This window comes from Prinia subflava, chromosome 1 (genome assembly GCF_021018805.1).
Source record: "Prinia subflava isolate CZ2003 ecotype Zambia chromosome 1, Cam_Psub_1.2, whole genome shotgun sequence".
NCBI lineage: Eukaryota > Metazoa > Chordata > Aves > Passeriformes > Cisticolidae > Prinia > Prinia subflava.
In genome coordinates, this window is record NC_086247.1 from 9,813,876 (window position 1) to 9,835,335 (window position 21,460).

Here is a 21,460-nt window from a genome sequence, read left to right on the forward strand (position 1 = left end):
TCTACAGCTGAGACAGCAAGTTTCTGATTTTTATTCTTTTTTTTACAAGCACAGACTTTTCAGTCAAACTTCTTAATTTAGTTCTGCCATTTTTCTACCTCCTTATTTAGTGTCTGCAGAGGCAGGGAAAGGCATCCACAAAGCCAAAGAGACCACTGCAGGTCACACAGGATTAGCACAGAGCATTTTTGAGTCTCAGGCTAGACTCTGGGCTGGTACAAGTCAGCAAAGTTTGACTAGCCAAGGATATGCAGCTGCAGTTTGCAAGGCAGCAACACTCTGCAAACAGAGTACAAAAATACACCTGGCACTTACATGATGGTATTCTTCAGGGGAATAGATCTAGTCTGCCTGGGGCTGGAATTTCTGAAGACAGAGGGAAATGCTTTCAGGCGTGAGGCTGCATTGCACTGGGAGGTTCAGTCACTCACAAGACATAAAAAAATGCAGAATAATATACAGCAGAGTTGAATTTTCCAATTTTTCACCCAAAGGAGGGATTATAAATCTGTAGCTTTCTCTTTCCCTTCCCTCCCTCTTTCCACTGCACTGTTGGCTCTTTGCAGCCCCAAGCCCTAAAGTGAGTCATCACTTTGCCCTGCCCAGGTTGCTGCACTGAGAGAGGGCTGTGCTTCTTCCCCATCCATAAACCTTCTCTCTTTTGGTCCCCTTCAGATGAACCTTGATTCTATTAGAACATATGAAAACATTAGAGGGAGGGGACAGTTGCTTTCATTTTCCTGGCTATCATAATTTGGAATGTGTTAATTTCCAAAAGTGGGATTGCTGGATAACCAGCTGTTACCTGCACCCTGGCTGTGCCTCCATGGTGTAAAATCTGCCTCCTGGTGACTGCAGGAAGGGTCGAGGACAGGGCTTGTCCTTGCGGGGAAGATGAAGGTCACTGGAGCCAGAGGGCCCGGAGAAGACTTTGTGGATGAAAACATTAGTCAGATGTCATGATTGAGGGGAAAGAAGAAGCAACAAGACTCTTCCCTAGGCCATCACACACACATGATAACAAAAAATTAATCTGGATTATTCTGCAGTTTTTATTAATTTTAATCCATGTTGTCCTCCAAAACATCTGGATGCTACCAATAACTCAGAGTGAGCACTTGAAGTTATGTCCATTGCAGACAATTGTGCTGCTGCCCTGTGTAGAAGAGGTTCTCTTGTATATGAGATATTTGGCTAAATGTAAAGCTGAGAGACGGTCTGATATTGAATTTTAGGACAATTGAATAAAAAAGAAGAGACAAGAAGGGTCTTGACAGCATTCATTCACTCATTCATTCATTCATTCATTCATTCATGAGTTTTCAGGGATTCAGTTGTGAAATTGCTGAGCTGCAGTATGTTTCATTTTGCATAATAAGCTTTGTTATCAAAGTTAGGAAAGATGGGAAATGTTACAGTCACCTTTAAAAAGTGTTCAGGGGTAAATTTTGTCATGATTCAAAGTCAACTCAGTAGAAACAAGAAGAGTTGAATTAGTAGATGTGGGTAAGACAGAGCCACCAAGCTGATAGTGCAAAAGATGTTTCAGCTAAAATAATGACGTTTATTTTAGAAAAGCTTTTCATGAGGACTTCAGTACAATCTTATTAAAAAAGTAAATTTTTACAAGACAAAGGAACAAATAATCATCACAACTTGAATCAGCTTAAAAGATGGAAAGGAAAACTCAGGGATAAATGTTAAATTTGTTCAACTGAAGGGAGTTCTCAGTGGAAATCCACATAGATCCATGCTCTTAAAACACATAAAAAGCAGTAGAAAAAGAGGGTGAAGAGCTATATGGCAAAGACTGCAAATTAAGTAATGTAATGAAACCTAGAAACAACTGGGAAGTCATAGAAAAGTCTCATAAGACTGAATAGGAGGGAAAAAATGGCAGGTCCAGTACATATCCCAAACAGTATAGATGGAAATCCTGTCTGCATGGCCAAGGATTGTACTTAAGCTTTACTCAGTCCTGGTAAAGATCTGGGAAATGCTGAGTGCAATGCCCAATAAAACATCCCTCCAGTGCTCAAGGGCAGTCAAAATTTAAGCAGAGAGATAGCAGAAGGGTACAGGCAACCATAAAGCATCTCTAAGCTTTATATAAATTCACAAGATATGAACTGATGAAAAGCCTTTAAATCTAGTGTCTAGTCCTGATGACCCCATTCTTTTCTTATTTACAGTCATTGTGAGCAATGGGTTATTAAGGTAAATGGACTTTTGTTTTGACCCTGAGGGGTGGCTCTTGTGTTAAGTAACATGACTAACAGCTGTTAGACATTTGTTCATAGCCCATATCCCAAGAAAAATTACACTTAAGAATAAGAAAACAATTGGATATTGACAGGCAGGCATGATGACATAAGTTTTGCAGAATGAGTGATTTTTGAGTATTCACAGTAACCTGGTGTTCAAAGGGTAGATTTTTCACTGGTATTGTAAATTAGACCCCCTGTTAGGTGCCTCAGGCTGGACAAGCACAGACACTGATTATTTCTGAGCACTTCACTCACTAGATACATTATTACTGACAATACAATCTTTTAAATTGTTTTACAGACCCCTTAATTTTAGGATATTCCTTTTTCTTCCCTATTGCTAAAAGACATTTCTAATCAATATCCAGGTTTTTTGAATTATTTCCCCCCTCCCATACTGATTTACTGACAGCATCTATAAAATGCAGCTCTCTTCTTCCAGTGATTTAGAAGTATAGGGATCATTTTCACCATTTTGAAAGCAGCTCACCAGCATTCCTAAAATTTAAGTAAATTAGTTTCCATTTTGTAATAAGGAAAAGATGGCCCCAGGCTCACAGTGAACATTTTCTTGAAGGGATGCTGGATGTCAAATCTGTTTGGGAACTTGGGGAGACGCAATGCACTGCTGGACCACAGGCTGTCCAGGTGGGAAAATCAGGAGCAATGAGGAGCACAGCATAGGCACATGGATTTAGAAGGTCTTTTATCCTCCCTGTGGGGTGGACATGGGACTGTAATACAGACTGAGCTCTACCTTACAGCTCTTCCCCCTCTCTGGCAGGAAGGCACCTGGGTGTGGCTGAATTAGAGCCATGGCTGACGGCTGTGAGAGATGTGATGGAGCCATGCACACCACAGAAAGTGCATCTCCAGGGTTTAGGTGACATGAAGGACAACTGACAGCAGAGGCAGTGCAGATGCAGGGCAAGAGGATCATGTTAGGGGCAGGGGATGGATGCTCGGGGGCACAGACCTGCTCATGCTGCCGTGGCTGCTGAGCTCAGGGCTGCTCTGCCCACCTTCAGCCACAGGAGTCTGCAGGGCACTTCAGTCAGGTAAGCATGTGTGGATGGACAGCAAGCTGAGCCTCTGGGAATCTCCCTTCCTGCTTTTCTCCATAAGTATGGCCATTGAATGTCTGTTTCATGGGAGTCAGACTAAACCCTTTAAGTTCTGCCCTCACTTTTTGAAGAACAAAATACTGCTGCTGTTATGGTGAGAAGAGCAGAGACAGCTTGGCTTCTGTTTTTACACAGACTGCAAACAGCAATTCTGCTGTGCAGAGCACTCAGCTCAGTGCATCTTCCTCTGAACACCTTTCCCCTGGGGCTCACTGGCAGACATCAGCTCCCTTCCTCCCTGACTGATGCCTCAGTCTCCCTGGCACGGTCTGGAGTGCTCTAACTGAAAGGGCAGCTCCTCTTGGCTGGGGCAGTGGTGTCAGCCCCAGCCCCCTCACCTCTGGAGCTGAAATTATTTGATAAAAATGCCAGTGCAGCAGCTCTGGGCAGACAGCTCTGCCCCTCCCTTGTCAGTCACAGCTATCTGCCGGCTGCCTCTGCGCTTTTCATCTCCCTTGCAAGTTGGAGGAAAAGAAATAATACATAGCTCAGCTGTTTCTGTCTGTAGGCATTTAAGCTGGTAAGGCTCAGCTGTATAAATCTTCCCAGCTGTGAGAACCTCAGTGCTTTTATTCCCATGATAAAGCCTTTGGCTCTAAATGTGTTTCAGGGATATTCAAAGTGGAAATCTTTCTCTCCATCTGGGGAATTGTTTGGTGTCGACTGACAAGGAAATGGAAGGTCAGTAGCATTAAAAAAAAAAAAAAAAAAAAAGCACCCTGGGTTATAGAATTAACTTTACACTAAACCTCAGTGTGTGTTTTAGGAAGGGAGGAGTGGGAAGGAGGCATGGGGGATGGGAGGTTTGACTTGTGCAGAGACTTTCATTGGAAAACTAATGCAGCCATCCCCAAGGCTCTGTGCTGCTAAGATCTGGCATTTTCCTACTCCAATGGAAAAGGAAGACCAATACTTTCCCTTATAGTAACCTTTGCTGATTAATCACTGTAGTGACATTGAAGTCAGTTCCAGTGGGAAATAATTGCTGTCGCTCTCAGACACAATATGGAAATAAGATGCCACGGTGACAGCAACGGTTTTGAAGGGCTGGCAAGGAAACACCAATCAAAGATCAATGTCTGGCAGGCAAAGTGTTCACTTAAAGTCAAGGAGAGAGTAGTTTAGGCAGAGAGGTTTCTCTTGAAACTGACAGAGTTTGGACAGGGAATGGGTAAACTCAAATAACAACCTGGATATAAGGAAATTTTAGTCCTGCAGATTTGCTTGAAACCCAGGGCATAGACTTGCAGCTGAGCATGGGCAACTCCTCATTTAAAGACTATTTCAAAGGTCAGCTGCTAAGATGGGTAAGACAGAACCCTTGCTGTGGTGTTAGGATTTGGCCTCCACTCTGGGTTCTGCTGTATCTTGTTGGCAACCATGAACAAGATCCCTGTTGCTTTTTCTGCCTCAGTTTTTCACCTATAAAAAGTGCAACGAGCCCTTTCCTTTCCCCGAGGGTGTTGTAAAGGTATCAAAATGCCCATTGTTCAGACACTAAAGCAATGAGCTGAGATGGACTTGAGACATTTTTATTGCCCAGATTTAGGTTATTAAATAAATATGTCATAATGGTATATAATTATGATTTTGTTTCAAATAAGTCACAAAGAGTTCTGTTTATGGAACTGATATATATCAGTTTATACCTGGAAGACATTATGGTCCATCCAGCTAAGTTTTATTCTTGTGTCCTTGAAAATAGTCAGATTTTCTCTTTCTTCACCACCCCAATAAGACTGAATATCTTGGTGTGATCCATGCCTTTGGCAGAAAAATGTATGGGAAAGCTAAAGAAATCTCTGTTTCAGACATAAAATGTTCACAACTATATTAACCTACTGACCAACTTGATTTTAAACATGTAACTGAGAGTTTCCCAAGCATATAATATTCCAAAGGACTGGCTACTTATATAACCATAAATAAATAAATAAATAAATATATCCCCTAACTCTAAGGAGTGATATATTGTCAACATTAACAATACCTTAATGATATTTCTCCTCAGGGAATAAATACATGGATTTGAATAATATACAGAGCTATCAACAAAGTAGAAGCAAATACAGCACCTACCATTTCCCCTGACTCTCATATTTCTAGGAGGTAAATGAAAGCAAACCAAAGCAAATCACTGTGATCATGAAAACATATGGCATCAAAAGCAAGGGGCTGCTCCACATGGTTTACGTGGGAAACAGAATCTGCCTTCCATCAGCATAATGAGAATTTGTTTCCATGCTGTTCTGATAAAGCAGGCCTCAGCTAGAAGGATAAATATGTTGGTGTCTAGGGATAAATTTAATTATTTTACATTTTTCATTGGTTTTATATGACCAAGGAATGCAACTTCTTGCCTGCCATTAGCAGGACTTGGATGGCTCATAGCTGCCTGCAATAAATTACTCTAGATAAGCAAGATCTCACAGGAATGAGCTGAAAGAAGGGAAAATAAGGGCAACCTGAGAAACAACAGACATTTTATTGGTGATAACAGCCTGCAATAGAACCCTTGGTACTGAGAAGTCCCAACTGTCCCAGATCCAAGGAAGGATGAATTGGTAAAAGAGATGGACTCCTCTGGGTAGGAAATGGTAGCTAATACCTTGACTCAGAGTTTAAGCTTCACCACTGTGTCTCATTTCTAAGACATGTAGAAAGAAAGATGTGTCTTGTGAACTTGTGAGGTGCCCCCTTACAACGCTGGTGTTGTGTCACATTGTGCCCTAGCAGTGCAGGAACCTTAAATCTTGGTGCAAAGTCCAGCCAGGCAGATCAGGTGGGAACCTTGGAGAGGTAATTTTACTCACTGCAGGGATGGCATGAGAGTCCAGTAAAGATAAAGCTATTTCCCTCTCTCCAAAGGAAAAATCAAAAAAGACAATTCTGTACTAGGACTTGAAAAGCTGTTTGGTCTAGCCCACGAGTTACCTCTGTGAGGAACAGAGCAGACCACTTCTCAGAGCTGCCCATCCATCTCTTTGCCTGCCTTGATCTTCTAGACTTATGACCCAAATTCTCAAAGTCATCAGTACACATCACACCTACTGATGTGATTTTTGAAAATTGATTTTAGTGGAAATGGCACCCAAATTCTGATGACGATAGAAGGTAAGCTCTTTTTGAGACAAAATATGGTAGTTTAGAACATCTGCCACAATGAGACTTTGCTGATGTTTAATGCAGTACTAAAGTATGATCTTTTCACTATAATTTTAATTATCTTTCACTCAGAAATTCCTATGGCATTTCCTGTGTCCACGTCCTTTTCTTTCTCACCTGTTACGTCAAATGAAAGATGACCATCAATCAATGTGAATCATGTGCCAGAGCTTGTTTTTGCCAGCTCTGAGGAGACTGTGCATTAAAATGGGCAGGAAGAAAATTAATGACCTACCAGGCACAAATCACAATTGCAGTGTTTCAGAAGTTGTACAGAGAAAAGCTAATTAAACTGACTGCCATGGACCCAGGACAAGAAACTGGGAAATGTGCCAAAACAGTTCCCAAAATAGCTCCTTTCAAAAATGCAAACTTTTTTTTCTCTCTGCTTTCCTCACTTCCCTCCTCTTTTTAGCCACTCTAACATTTATTTCTGCATAGAACATCTAAGCAGTATCTCTCTTCCATATAATCCCCCAAATATTTTGCAGATTAAGGTTAACGTCCTATGCACAGAACAGCTATTCCTCATTGAACTCCCTCACATTTCATAAAAGAGCATGGTACATCTGATACTATCAAAGAGCCACCCCTCTACCAGCATTCCCTGTGGATGGGCCTCAGCCTTGTCCCAGTGTGGCCATCCCTATGCTCTCGTTAAAGAAATAGGCAGCAAGATGGAGCTTTGTCAGAAATGGATGATGAAAAAGGAGGTGAAAAAGTCAAAATACATCTCCTGAAAACTGTTTGGAGAGAAATGACACATTAAAGAAATTCACAAGGAGAAGGACTCTCCTTGAGGTCGGTGCTGTGCCTGTCTCTGTCCCAGATTTTTTGTTGGTGACCCTGGAAGAGTCACATTTTCTGTATGTCACTTCACCATGTAGAAAATCATGTTTCCCTTTCCAGTTAGGCCCTATAGCTCTTCAGGATAAGAAAGTATCTCTTATTACCCACTTGTCAAACACCGTAGATTCTTTGGGAATATAAATTGTACGCTGTTCTTTTGTGGCTCCACTATTTCTTTATTTGCATTTAAAACCAGAGTATCATGGAAAGAACCATCTTTGGTGTACATTAGAGAAACAGATGCAGAAACCCTTCTAAATATGACATAAGTGCTTTTGGTTAATTACAACCTAGCACAGACATGCAATGAATGGGAAATTCAAAAGTTTGTCCTATATCCCAGCTGTCAGAATGTACCTCATTTCCAAGCTCATGTAGATAGGAATTCCATCTCTAAAAACACTGTAGTATACCAATGTGTTAATTTATTATTCTGTGAGATTAATATGTAGTAGTGGGAAGCTGCATCCCTTTATCTTCAGCAGTCTTATGCTGATTTATGCTAAAGAAGTCCTACAGAGAGGGAGAGATATAAAATGCATGTTACACTGTAATCAAGATTAAAAGGAATATAGTACTTTTGTTTCTACTATCGAGTTTGGCCAGTGATAAAATATTTTTTGGGACAGCTGACAGTGCCATGCTGCTTTTTCCCAGAGACTGATGATTCTGACACTGGGGAGAAACTTCATTCACCCAAATGTTGCATCATTCTCATAGAGGCATGACACAGAACTACCCCATGCACAACAAGAACTTCCTTGAGTATTATCAAGCTAAGCTCAAAGTGCCAGGTTGGAAGTGAGCAGTAAAGAGATTCTGATCATAGATAAAAATCTTCCAATCACAATTTTAAACCAATCTTGCCAGAAGGCAGCTAGATTCCAGAGACTGTGACACCAGCTCCATCCTCCTGTATCATGCCAGCAGATTTGGGAATCTTTAGAGATCCTTGGTGCCAGTTTTTTATTCACCACCCAGAAGAGACAGAGCTGGTTTTTTTTCCTTGTTGAATCAAACTGTCAATTCTTTTGGTTTTTATTGGGAAAAAAAAAGTATTTTAAGTGTGAAACACTGCCCACTTAAGGATGTATGTGCAGACTGACAACTTAAATTAAACTCGGATGTTGTTCATCAGTACCCAGATAAAATTTTCAGAAGAAACTAAGTGACTTAGGATCCTGCTTTTCAGTTGTAATTAAAATATTTAAGAATTTTCATTGCAGCGGAAGTCTGAGCCAGCCACGAACCTAGATGGCTATTGGGAGTTAATTGAATTTAGGTCTCAGGGTCACCTAGGCTTTTTTGAAGATACTCTATTTTTTTTAATTGGATGAGATCCTGAGAATGGGCTGAGAGAAGACTGAGTAGTACTCCATATATCTGTAGTCTGTGCTAAATATTGTTCAGTTTGGTCATTTCTCCAGAAAGTAATAAATTTGTTAGACCAAGATAAACTCACCAATGTCAAAAATAGTTTGCTTATGGGTGAAGAGCAGTAGCAGTTTTAAGGATAAAATCCCTAATCCTTTATGCAATAGATCCAGGGCACAGAGAAATAAATGCCATTTCTCCAGGCTTTAAACATATATGCACTTAAATCAGCCTTCTGGGATATAGGAGTGTCTGTGCTGGAAGTTCGCCTGAAGTTTAAAGCACTAAAATAGCATTTCAGACATACCAGAAGTCAACTGATTTTAGAGAAATTGTGACCATAGGATTAACTATTGCCCTCCCAAACTGCAGCAGCACAGTAATCTCCTGCCTGTGTCAGAGAAGAGAGTGCTGTTCAGGCTGAGGTGTGCTCAAAACTGCATTGTCAAGACAGCAGTGAATTTGAGCTGTCCTTTTGCATCTCAGTTTTCAGCATTAAGGAACAACTGCATCAGCAGCTGGGATCAGTAGGAGACAGGGATGAGAATGTGTGTCTAGTACACATCATGGCCTGCATCCTTAGAGATCTGGCATACACTTGCACAGGCCCTTGCCCCCTAAATTGACTCCTGTTTCCTTATCCTCCTCATATGTGCTGGCTCATATGTCCTCCTCATATGTGCTGGCTGGGATGGCAGTGGGGGAAACCTCCATGAAGTAAAGACCAGCAGGGAGACACTGGGCTGTTGCTGACTGTGAGCTGCTAATAGCACATACCTGGGAAATGGTAATTATTATGACATGCTTGTCTGCTTAAATTTCTGCTCTATTCCTGGGTCAGCCCAAAATCCAGAGCTGTGAAGTGGTTTATGGCTCAGGTCCATTTCTCTCTTGGCTGTATGCTGCTCGATGCACCTAGTTACTTTCTAACTTGTCAACAAGAAATTAGCAAGTATTTAGCTTCTCATTTCTCTGGATATGATAGATTCATAGACATTAAGTGGCTGGTGCTTACAGCTATCTCACATTAGTCTTAGACTGTGGCTAAAGCACCAAATTTTGATTGTGAGACACAGGATTCAACCACATGGCTCCAACTGTCATGTCTAACTCAGGTATGTATTTCAAGGGATAAAGACAAAATTAAAACAAATTCTACTCCTAATACTGTGAAATCTGATTAGTGCAGAAAGGGCGACTCTGAGCCGATATTTGATATGGTGATGATCACATTTAACCCCATTAGTCATTCCTGATTTGCTTAGCATGTGCATCATGTTGGACAAAAACTATTCAGAGACCAAATCAATATGTTTCTTTTAACACTGGGTGTGCCCTTGGTTCTTTCAGTTCACAATGACCTCAAATGCTGACATCCAGATTTGATCCAAGTTTTTATTCTTTTTTTACAGAGATAAGCAGAATAGAGAACTCCTGATTCTAGCACTGAGGGAAGCAGGAGTTACAGCCATTCTGGGAATATAATCAAAGTTATTTTGCACATCACAGTGTATCCAGTGGCACCATTAATTGTTCATTGATCCTCTATACCTAAGAGGTTGCAGCAGGGTTGTTTGCCAGCATCAGTTAAGCAGAACAATGTTTGTGATTGGAAAAATACTGAACACTTTCTATGCTGATTTTATTGTGCCTTGTCACTGTTCTTTTTCTGCTGGGTTACTCTGTTCTGACCTGTCATGAAACACCTGTTCTTTAAGTGGTGTCTTTGCATGTTTTCTCTGTTAATCTCTTTTCCTCTCTCTTTCCTCTTTGTGAAAACATAGTTCTGACAGTGACTTTGGAAAACCTCACAGCTGTTTTTCTTATTCTGTAGAAGAGTCACCCCACCACCCACAAAGGAACCCACTTGGCTTTTCTTTGTGACACTGCCTTTGTGTGGGTCTGTAAAGCATCCTGCTTCTTAAAAACTGTGCAACCAGCAACTGTTGTGTTATTTTATTTGTCTCTTTGTAATTTTGGGTTTGGGTAAAACTAGATTTTTTCCTCTAGGACAATGATGCAGGGAGAGGAAGGGAATAAAATTTAAAAAGGAGAAAAGCCTGATGGTCAGTAAATAACGAAAAACACTGAAGTAGCTGAAAAGACTTCATGAATCAATGAGTCATCTGGACAAAGGCATGTTGTAGAACTAGGAGTCAAGGAAACCTCTAGACATTTGGCAAATCTAATGAGCTCAAATAACAGACATATTTAGCAGTACTGTGTGACATGAAAGATGAATCTCATAGTCAGGTCAACCCCTCAACAATGGCAGGCATAATGCCAGTCTTCTAAGAACTGACTGAGATGCTGGGCAGGAAAAGTCCTGTGTTCTCATGGGGAGAGATGGATGTAAATAGGTGCGTAAATAATCGTTTTCCTATCTGACCCTTGTTTTTGTGAGAATGACATCCACATGAAAAGCTGTAGTAAACTACTCAGCACAAGGCTACCCAAGCAAGCTCAGGGAAAAATAAAAGTATTTGTTCTAAGAATGGTGATGATGTTTTTACACCTCTCAGCAGAGCAGATGCAAGGGGCTCCTTTTCTAATGTCATACAAAAAGGCCAATCCCAGACACAGTAGTTTCAATGCTATGGAAGCAGGCCAGGATCAGTAACTGTCTGTGCCACCCAAAGGTGTAGAAGGGCAGAGTAGAATTGTCCAAATCAGGCTTTATCATCCCCACAAATTGTGAGGACAGTACAGTTCCAGGGGAAGTCTATCAGGAGAGTCTTTCACCGCAGACAGAAAAGTGAACTGTACTGATCCAGGAGTCAGGAGGTTGGGATTAAACCCACCAGGAGCACAAGAGTGAGATGGAAGATTGGATTTAAGTATTTTATCTACTTTATCTATCTTAAGAGACTTATCTGTGCCTCTTCCACCATGAGGAAAACTGCTCTCTGGGGTTAGCTGTCAGCAGGGCAGGTACCACTCACCAATGGTATTTCTCAGGTTGGTACCTGGTAACTAGCAGTGTCTGGGTTAGAACATGGAAATTTTTCAGAATTTAATTTCAGGGAATAGCTTTGGTTTCCATTCAGTTTCAGAAAGAATTAAGGAAATTAAATAGGAGAAATTCCCTCTTTTTTCTCTCTGAAAGCATTTCTCTGTTTCACCTCTAAGTGATATGGCTAGCATGTCTCAAAGGTCCTCAGAGGGTTACTGGGGGTATATCTAACTAAACACCATCCTCAGACACTCTGAGGGAGGTGACTCTCTTTTAGGGAGATTAACACAATGCCATTTTACCACAGAAAAGAGGTTAACTCTGATATTGATACTTCTGCTAACTGCTCAATTATTTTCACCCCAGGATAGGAAAAGTCTATGACAGACACTACAGAAAGGAGAAAATAGAAAGATTAGGAAACATGAAACTGAATGGCAGCAAAAGCTGTCTCAGTCTCACCAGGATTAATTGAAAGGATATTTCCAATAACCTTTGTTTAAATTAGAGTACGGTTCTCCAATACTGGATTAGAGTTTAGGATTAAGTCCAGCTCTTATCGTGACCTTGTTGTAGTCTTGACCACTCAATCATTGTTTGGGTTCTTTTCAGAAAAATGGGGTTCACGTTGCTTTTTCAGTGATTGCATAATTTCCCACAAGGCAGAAGCCCAGTGTGGTTCCCTCTGTTCCCAGAAAGGGTCTAGGAGCCCCAAGCTGAAATCACAGTGTTGTCACCGTGTTGTCTCTGTTTGTGGGTGGTTTGTCAGCACAGGATAACCAGGATCCACGGGCTGGTCCAAAAAAGCTCTGACAGTAGCATTAATATTGCATTTCAAACATAGACTGGCTTTGTACTGCTGCCTCTGGCTATCCCTATAGCGACCAGAAAAAACACTACACGGGTAAATTGGTAACCAGTCTGCCTAAAATTTCAAGTATTTGCAGGGCATTCTCCAGAGTGAGAACGATAAAATTCATTACAAAATGCATTTCCAGACAAATTTACGCAGGAGAAGGATCTGGAATCTCTTGAAGGAATCATTGCAAATGATTTATGCAGTTTAAGTCAAAATTGACTATGAAAGGTCGTTCGTCCCACAGCTTGTGGAGCAATTCATAGCTGATAAAAATGGTAGCATTCAGGCAGCCAATCTCTATCAAAACCAAACAAATTTATTACAGTGTCTCAAAGCTTAATACCTCCTTCACAGAGCAAAACCACAAAATATGTGTAAGTTATGTTAGTGGCATGTGTCAATGGCCAAAAAAGAGAGGTTTTGAGATGGAAGGAATTCCATACAACATACCTTCTGTGCATTTAGTGAACATCAAAAATCGGCATATTCTAACTGCAATGTTTCTTGTTGAAGTTTTCTGGAAAGACAGTTTATCCTGAAATGTCAGCACACAGAAGGATAGAGGTAGGAGTACAAGGCTATTCTACCAGTTCCTTTTCATCTCTATTTTATAATCTAAACAGTAAAGTAAATCAGATTTGTGAAGGAAAACAGAAACCTTACTGTTAGTATTTGAAAGTGCCAGACTTTAAAAAGAAATCAAAATACAAGTAATACTTGAGTTATCAGTCCCCAGCCTTGCCTTGATAATCTATGTATTTTATTAAAAACCTGAGAACCCAAAAGTGCAGGTCTTAAAGGCTTGCAAAGTCTCCAGCAGATGGGGTTTTGTTTGTGGTGCATCACTACAGGGCCACATTTGCTCAGTCTGGCATCTTTTTATTCCTCTATTCCAATATATTATTATTATAATTTGTGTACTTAAGTGCCAGATATTCTGATTTTTATGAGCTTGTCTCATCATTAGAACAGGCAAAACTGGCTTTAAGCCACTTATATCTTCCCCTGGAGTTTGGAGACAGCCACATATCAGTCCAACACCTTGCATAAATTACAGCAGCCTCAGGAATGTTCTGCCTGGTTATCCACACACACAAAGGCCTATTCTGGTGCCCAAGAACAATCAAGAAAGCAGAGTGCTTCAATTAAGTGTTTTTTTGCTCCTGATATCTCCTTTCCATTAGGGGCACACAAAGCACAATGTGATTCTTGGAAGTTCCTGCTTTACGTCTCAAAGAGATTTAATTTTTAATAGAAACCATGAGAGGAAAGAAGTACCAATTGTGTGACATTTTGGGGCTGGGACACAGAGAATGTAGCATCGTTGAAATTTTATTATCAAGAATGACTTTTTTTCTCCTTGGTATCAAATGATACAGGACAGTATGTTCTGCTTTCCATAATACATGAAATACCTTCTATGACATCAACAAGGCATTTTTTCATCTAATGTATCTTATATCTCAGTAATTTAGGATGCAGTCTTGCTACCTGTTCCAAGGACCTAAATTACACCAGCTAAGTGCAGATGCAAAATTATATCCATAATTTTACAGGTTTAAAAAATATATTTTGTGTTAAGGACAGACAATTGAATATAATATGTGTATATGAATGCATATAGAGGATGTAAATTCTGACTGGTTTTCAAGGCAGCATCACTAAAAGATTGCCAGAGGGAGAGAACTGTGTGATATAATCCATCTCAGGCATTATTTCATGATCAAGGTAATTTTTCTGTCCCTGTGGCAATATTTTACAAATAATGCTAAAGAAAACTGTCTGTATGTGGTTGATCATGCTTCTGAATATAAATCTTCATTTGAAATGCCTTCTGAAACAGAAAGTGAATGCTGAATTGAAGGGTTTGTGTCTGCAAATGGGGTGTGGGAGAGCCAATGCCCAGGTCACCAGAAAACAGCAATTACATCTGCTGTATAATCACCTCCAGTGTAGAGAGAATCAAGAGGAGAAGCAAAGAGACATGTATGTGCACAGTGGTGTGTGTCTTCAGCACACAATGCCTATTTTCCTTCTATCTTCATATCTTTCTGAAACACCTACCCCTATCAAATGGCTAATATTTTGTATGTCTCCTTCTTATTCCATGTCCCAGTCCTTTGGCCTGTATCTCTTTTAGGGATACTTCTTTTGCTATATAGTCCTGAGCATACAAATTTTATATAATGAATATGACACAATCTTTGGCATGAAAAAAATGAGGTATAAAGACTTTTTTTTTAGTTATTGTATCAATATGCATGATAAGGTTAAATTAAGATCACTAAGACAACCTTAAATCAGAATTTTTATTATGTCTTGAAATTGCATCTATACTCTCTTTGCATATTTCCTAAGAATATAATTTTCCAAGTTTTTAAATTATCAAATGAAGAAAAAGGATGGACTTTGTAGACTTTCTGTTGGACATAGAAATGCTCACACACACACACAAATCACTGGGGGTTTGGAAACTTGAGATCTGCCTCTGCCACTAGGCTTAAAGCAGAAGCTGATTCTCATCCTGTCTATGAAGAGCTCTGAATGAGAACCAAAAGCTTTTTCAGAAGGTTTTTCAGAGATTTGCTTTATAACAGACTGATACATAAACAAATGCGTTGAATGAAAATGTGGGCTGCTCTTGTGGGCACAGCCAAAGCCTGGCCATGAAACAAGCATTAAGTATTTCTAAGAGTCAAAACCTTACTTTGAACCATAAAGAATTAGGAATTTCTAGAAACAACTTATCTAGCTTTTTTCTCTCTTTTTTTTTTTTTTTCCTTTAACTTCAACAAAAACAAACCAAACCACCTCTGGTTTGTTTGTTTTGTTTTGTTTCTTTTTACCAACTTCATTCATGAAACCAGCTTCTCTTTAGGAAAAAACAAACACACACACAGACATTTGAAACAGGCACATAATGCAGAGTATTAAACATAGTTCATTAAAGATAAGAAAATTATTGGCAGCTGGAAAGCAAGCCTCTCTAATGGGATGTATCAGACTGATGTCACCAGCTGGCTTACAGCCTGTCTATAGCAGTTGAGGGAGTTCGAGAAATATTTCAGACTTCAGAAAGACTTCAATATAGAACTAGAGGCATAGTTACTTCTTGCTTTTTTTGAAAATAATACACATAGTAATATAAAAAAATCCCCCCCAAATATCAATAAATTAAATGAGGTAAATGTTTATCAGATGTTACCCTTGTTCAAGATACTTTCATCCAAAGTTTGAGATAAATTGGTAACAGAGTATAATAAGGATTCTTCAACCTCTACAGGTATAGTTTCTGCATACATGGGGTTCTTGATTATTTTGTTTCTTGGGTTTTTCTGAAAAAGATCCATCTGGATATATTTTTGCCCATTAGGATTTACTAGAGCTGTTCTTCTTGGCATTGTGACTAGGTCTTGTGAAATTTTAAGCTATATATATATATATATTTAAGGGAATAATTTTTTATTTGCAGCCATATATTTAGAGCTCCTCTCTACAATCAGCTTCTAAGACTTCTTTTACTCTTCTTGTGGGTATCTGAGACCAGAAAATAAAGAGGTGTTAATTAGACATGTTTGTTTTCTAATTGGGAAACAGATGGCAAGATACTCTAGTATTTTAATGGTGGCTGAGGCAGTTTTTAGGGTAATACTTTTGTTTAAGTGCCTGGAAATTGTATAAGCACAGCTCAGTTGCTCCTGTTACGTAGCTGTCTGAGACTGACTGGCTGTCTCAGGACATAGTCACGCATCCTCTCTCAGCTCCAGCTGTTCCAGCTGAGACATTTACTCCCCACAGCTGTTCATCACTGCATCCAAACTGGAAATCTTTACCACCCATCTGATTTATTGGTGGAAAACCTCCTGCAGGGAGCCCCCAGCTTGCTCTAACCAGGTTAACTACCACGGTGGAAGTGCTGTGCCTGTTTGTCTGCCGTGCCTCCAGACAGGAGGGTAAGAACATTCACTGCTCGGGTTGGGAAGAGGAATGAGGTGGGAGAGATAAAGTCACCTCTTTGGAAGTGCTGTTGGAGACAGGATGAAAGGCATGTCCAGCCTCTGGGAATGACAGCCCACTGCCACTGCAGTGTGCATGCAGAATATCCAGATGCTTCTGTTTCATTTTTGCCTTGGAAAACATCCAAAATCTACCAGCTACTCTCAAAGCTCTTGCTTTGAATGAGTTTGGAGCTGTCTATATCTATGGAAAGTTAATCACATCTCCAGAGCACTGCAGGGCAAGGTCTTGAGAATATTTTTCTTTCTGAAGCAGTCTTTTATTGCCATCACAGTGAGTGGAGAAATAATGAAAGGTGGCATTGGCAAAGAAGACTCACTGTCACTAAATGATTTGACCAGCTCCACTAAGGAAAGAAAGAGAGGGAGAGATTTCAAGGAAAACTGTATTTCACAATAGGGTATGACTCTGCTGTATTCCTCTCCTCACTTTCTCCCTACCAAATTTCCCCACAGATATCAAACTCCACTCCCGTTACAGAGGCCTGTCATTATTTCCTGGACATGGAAATGTCTATATATTGTAAGTGGCAACTGAGCCCAGAAGCTATAGCAGTGTTCTTGGTGATCCAGGCAGGAAGCAAGGATTATAGACTGAAGTAAAATATTTTTTTAAAAAATTCATAGAAAAAAATTATATAGCAGATTTTAATATTTTGAGTGAATTGTCAGGAAAAAAAACCACCAAACAAAACAAACAAACCAACCAAACAAAAAAAAAAAAAACCACAAAAAACCCCACCAAAACCAACAAACAAAACATATATACTGCTACCAGCTGCAGTTATTTGTCTGGCAAAGATAAACATTTGTATAATGTAGTATTGCTATCTTTTGGTCTTTTGTCATCTCTTTGCTTTCTCCTCCCCTAAGGCAAGGGGTGGATTTGATGACTCCTAATTTCTATGATTTTATCCCAGCATCTCACAGCTTTCTAGCTAAAGTGCTTGTCAGTGTGAAATGAAAGATTTAGAAGAAACACAGTGCACAGAAGTGAAAGTGCCAGGGTGAGATCTAACCTAAGCTGAAAATATATTTCACAGAATTTTTTTTTAATCAGCTATCAAAGAGCAAACTAAAGGATTAAAAATGTGAAAATCTGAAGTTACTGAGCACCAGGAGGACTATCCATGGTGATGGTTCTGTGCACAGAATTATCTTTGCTATTATTGGATTTGGAAAGATCATGGAAAAGTCTGTCATTCCTGTGGCTCTCAAACCACATTATTTGACTTTCCCTATCTCCTCAGACCTGTTGGGATGATCTGAGGTATGGGGGGGGGGGGGGGGGGGAAATGAGAATTTTTCTTCCTTTTACAAACAAAAAACTGGGTACTGCTCAAGTGGATAGGAAAAGATCTTGTCTTCAAACATGTTCATAACCTCTTTAGTAGTGGGATCTTTTTAGTAGTACGAGAATAAAAAGCAAATTTGTTCATAGCAACTATTGCACAATATTTTCCTACTCTTTTACAACACTCTGAAAACAATGTCAGTAGAAGGTACAAAAGTTAATACAAATCGTATGCCCTTCAAGCTTATCAATATGTACTTGGATCTGTATCATTAAGTTTTCACAGTCTTTATAGTTTTCCTGATAGTGAATAACCTGTATTTCAGTTAGGGACTGATATGGGTGTTGTTCACATAACTTTTGACACAGTTGAATCAGTGTAACATTATACCTGCTGCAGTGATAAAAGTGTTAATAGATGAATGTGCTCTTCTGAAACTGTTCAAACAATGGAAAATTGTTTATGGCTTTTGATATATTTTTGACCGTGTTATATTCATGTATCATTCCTCTTTTCACCATTTTTTTTCTCATCCATATTTTTCAGATTGGTTTCCCAAGGGAATTTATTCAGTTTCTGTAGGGGAAACTGGCTGTTAAGGCTAAATCTGGTCAAAACCCAGTGGACCATTTTCTAGCCCAAACCTATTTAGGAAGGGAATGGCAATTTGTTTTCAATGACTTCACTCACTCTTTCTGCAATATTTCCAGTAAATGGAGGCGTTGCTCTTCTGGTGTGAGCTCAGCACATCATTCTTAATGTGGTCCTAACTGAAATTTTATATTACTTACTGAAATATGTACTTTTCTTTATATGTTCTTTATCTCTCATATTATTATGCTGAATCATTGTAAAATGAAAAAAATCTGATGAGCTATCCACAAAAATCTTAGCAACATTAGATCATCGCAACTGGTGCTGTTAAATTAAATGCAAATACCCACTTATTAGCCAGCAGATCCAAAACACTGCCAAATAGTTTTTGGTCACTGTGTGTACACAGTGACAGATTCTCATGTTAGTCATATCCTTCTGAACAAATGTTTTGGATGGACTCTTAAATCAGTGTCCACAAGGAAATAGAGGGAGGCAGCCAAACTCTGTTGAACGTCTGCCATTGCCAAAGGTTAAACATTTACAGTCACTCTCTGCCTAAGTATTCTAAGGAAACAGCAAGGAGTGAAAAACAGAAGGCAAGGATGTTCTGTCCTCTCAGCAACAATGCAGTAAGGGTGACAGAAGCAATTCCAAAATAGCCAGCTACTGGGCCAGATCCTGTTCCCGTTAACGTCACTGGTGAAACTCCCTTTAGGTCCAACGGGACTGGGATGGCGCAACCGGTCCTTCGAGTGACTAAGGAAAAAATAGAGAGGTCTTGACTCTTCTCTTTTTGCTTCCACTTCTTGTTCACCAAGAATCCCTGTGGGACTGAATAAAACTAAGTCAGGATGTAAAGTATGTGCCTCAACCGGACTGTCAGGAAGGCTAATAACATATTGCATCCTCTTAATTTCTCTGAAAAACCATACTCATTTTCCCCATTTCTTTTCTAGCCACTGATAATATTTAAGTCTATTCTGCCCCAATTAGTTTCACTCACAAAAAATCATCTGAATTACAGCAATGGAAGATTTTTTTGAGGTGAAAATAAAATTTAAACCAAGGTGGATTTTGCTATTTCAGTCTTCACATCACACAGCTATAAGGCTGCATATATCTGGGATGACTTTTTGGTCACTGCCCTGACATTTAAACCATAACCCTCACATAAACCTTATGCAGGGCAGATGGATGTACATAATTCACTGACATAATTCTGCTCTGACATCTCTATAGGACATTGACTATACCTGCAGGTATCCCAAGGAATGGAAAGTCATGGACAGCTGCAGCAGGCACATGGAACAGAGGGGATATATCCTTCCTCACCAAGGACAATATAATTTTTGGTTTTCTTTGTTTTTCTTTGTTTTCTTTGCTTTTCAGATTAAAATTAAATCTGAAATATTTACAGCAACACTTCTGTAGATATTAAAAAATAAATGTAAAATAGGGAAGATATATTTACTGAAAACTTAGACCCTTACCTGCTTTTAGCCTATAGTGTTCCACTATTGTTATTGTTTAATAAGCAAAGGGTGATGATTTGTGCATAAGCTGAAAATACAAATCTTATTCCTAAAGTCAGACAATATCTGAAGAATGAAAAATTGTTTTCTCAAACTTCTGATTTGTCATTCTTAAAGATAAGTATCACTGAGGATATAAAGGCATTGAGCAGCACATTACTTTAGCACTTTTAGGTTTGTAAAGATCATTTAGTTTTTATAAATTAGCTCCAGCACACGCTGTAGTCAATGGCAAGACCTGTGAACAGCAGTGGAAGACAGCTTGGGCTTTTAGTCTCTGTGCAGCAAAGCACAGAGGCAGTGGACCTGTGAAGTGCCTACTGCCCTGTGGAAGAGGGTCTAGTGGAAGGTATCCCAGCCAGCCCATGGCAGGGATTAAGAACAAAATGATCTTTAAGGTCTCTTCCAACCCAAGCTGTTCTATGGTTCTGTGAATCCAGACCACAATTTCATCTCTTACATAAAAAAACCCTTTCCTCACCAAGACAGAGATGTGGCAATCAAGAATTTGATCATATTGTAGTATAACTGACCAGGATACTCCCTTTTTTACCACATTTCTGAGTTCTCTTGAATCAGTAGCAACATCCATGAACAGTAGCTATGGGAGACAAACTTGCCATATTTTGTTCAAAGTGTATTCCAGAAAAGGATATGTCTGTTCAGACATGCTGAAGTAACCACTAAAGCTTTTCTTAGTTAAGGACTAAATCTAACAGCAAACTAAATCCACAGCTAGCCCAGATGGGGCTACTTTTCATGTTAAAACACTGACTGGCAGAAACATGTATGTCAGCCTTACAAAGAATCCTGAAAACTAAATTCAAGATAATCTTCTCCTGGAACTAAATTTGAAGTGGATTAAATACATATTTTTAGCAACATTGCATTTATCAGGTTATTGGTTTAAAAATTTTAGAACAAAGGAACAAAGAACTGGAAATCTTCCAGAAGAGATAATTTGATTATTCCCTATATAAATCTAACATTTCTTCATCTTTTACAAATGGAATTTTGCAGGTCATTAGTCCCTTAATGTAGTATAGCTGTCCATTGTAGGGGTGTGTGTGTGTGTGTGTGTGTGTGTGCAAGGAAAAGCATTAAAATGGTTGAGATACAGAGAAAATTGACTGCTGCACAGTCACCACTTTTAATAAAGATTTTTACTACACCCTTGGTATTATGGATCTATAATATGCAAATGTGTAGCATCATTAATATGCATTTGCTGCATACACCCTCCTTCACAGAGTATGTTATGGGAATACAAATTAAAAACAATATACTCGACTCAGCTAAATTTTAATGGCCCATTGTATGACTGATCCCCAGTTGGGAGGTACCTAAGCCCTTTGTCTTCGATGCTTCCCTTCCTTCCACACATACATTTTCTTTATTTGCTCCTGTTTTCACTGACACCTCCACAGCT

The 21,460-nt window shown here is 39.5% G+C and overlaps 1 long non-coding RNA gene across 1 annotated transcript in view; it reads right to left on the reverse strand.

Moving 5' to 3' along the window:
* Positions 1–804: 804 nt before the first annotated feature.
* The window catches only part of LOC134561952 (uncharacterized), a 61,809-nt gene continuing 41,153 nt past the window's right edge, over positions 805–21,460 (reverse strand). Inside the window, exon 5 of the long non-coding RNA XR_010083031.1 lies at positions 805–929. This is a non-coding gene — a long non-coding RNA (uncharacterized LOC134561952). The remainder of the gene's footprint in view (positions 930–21,460) is intronic.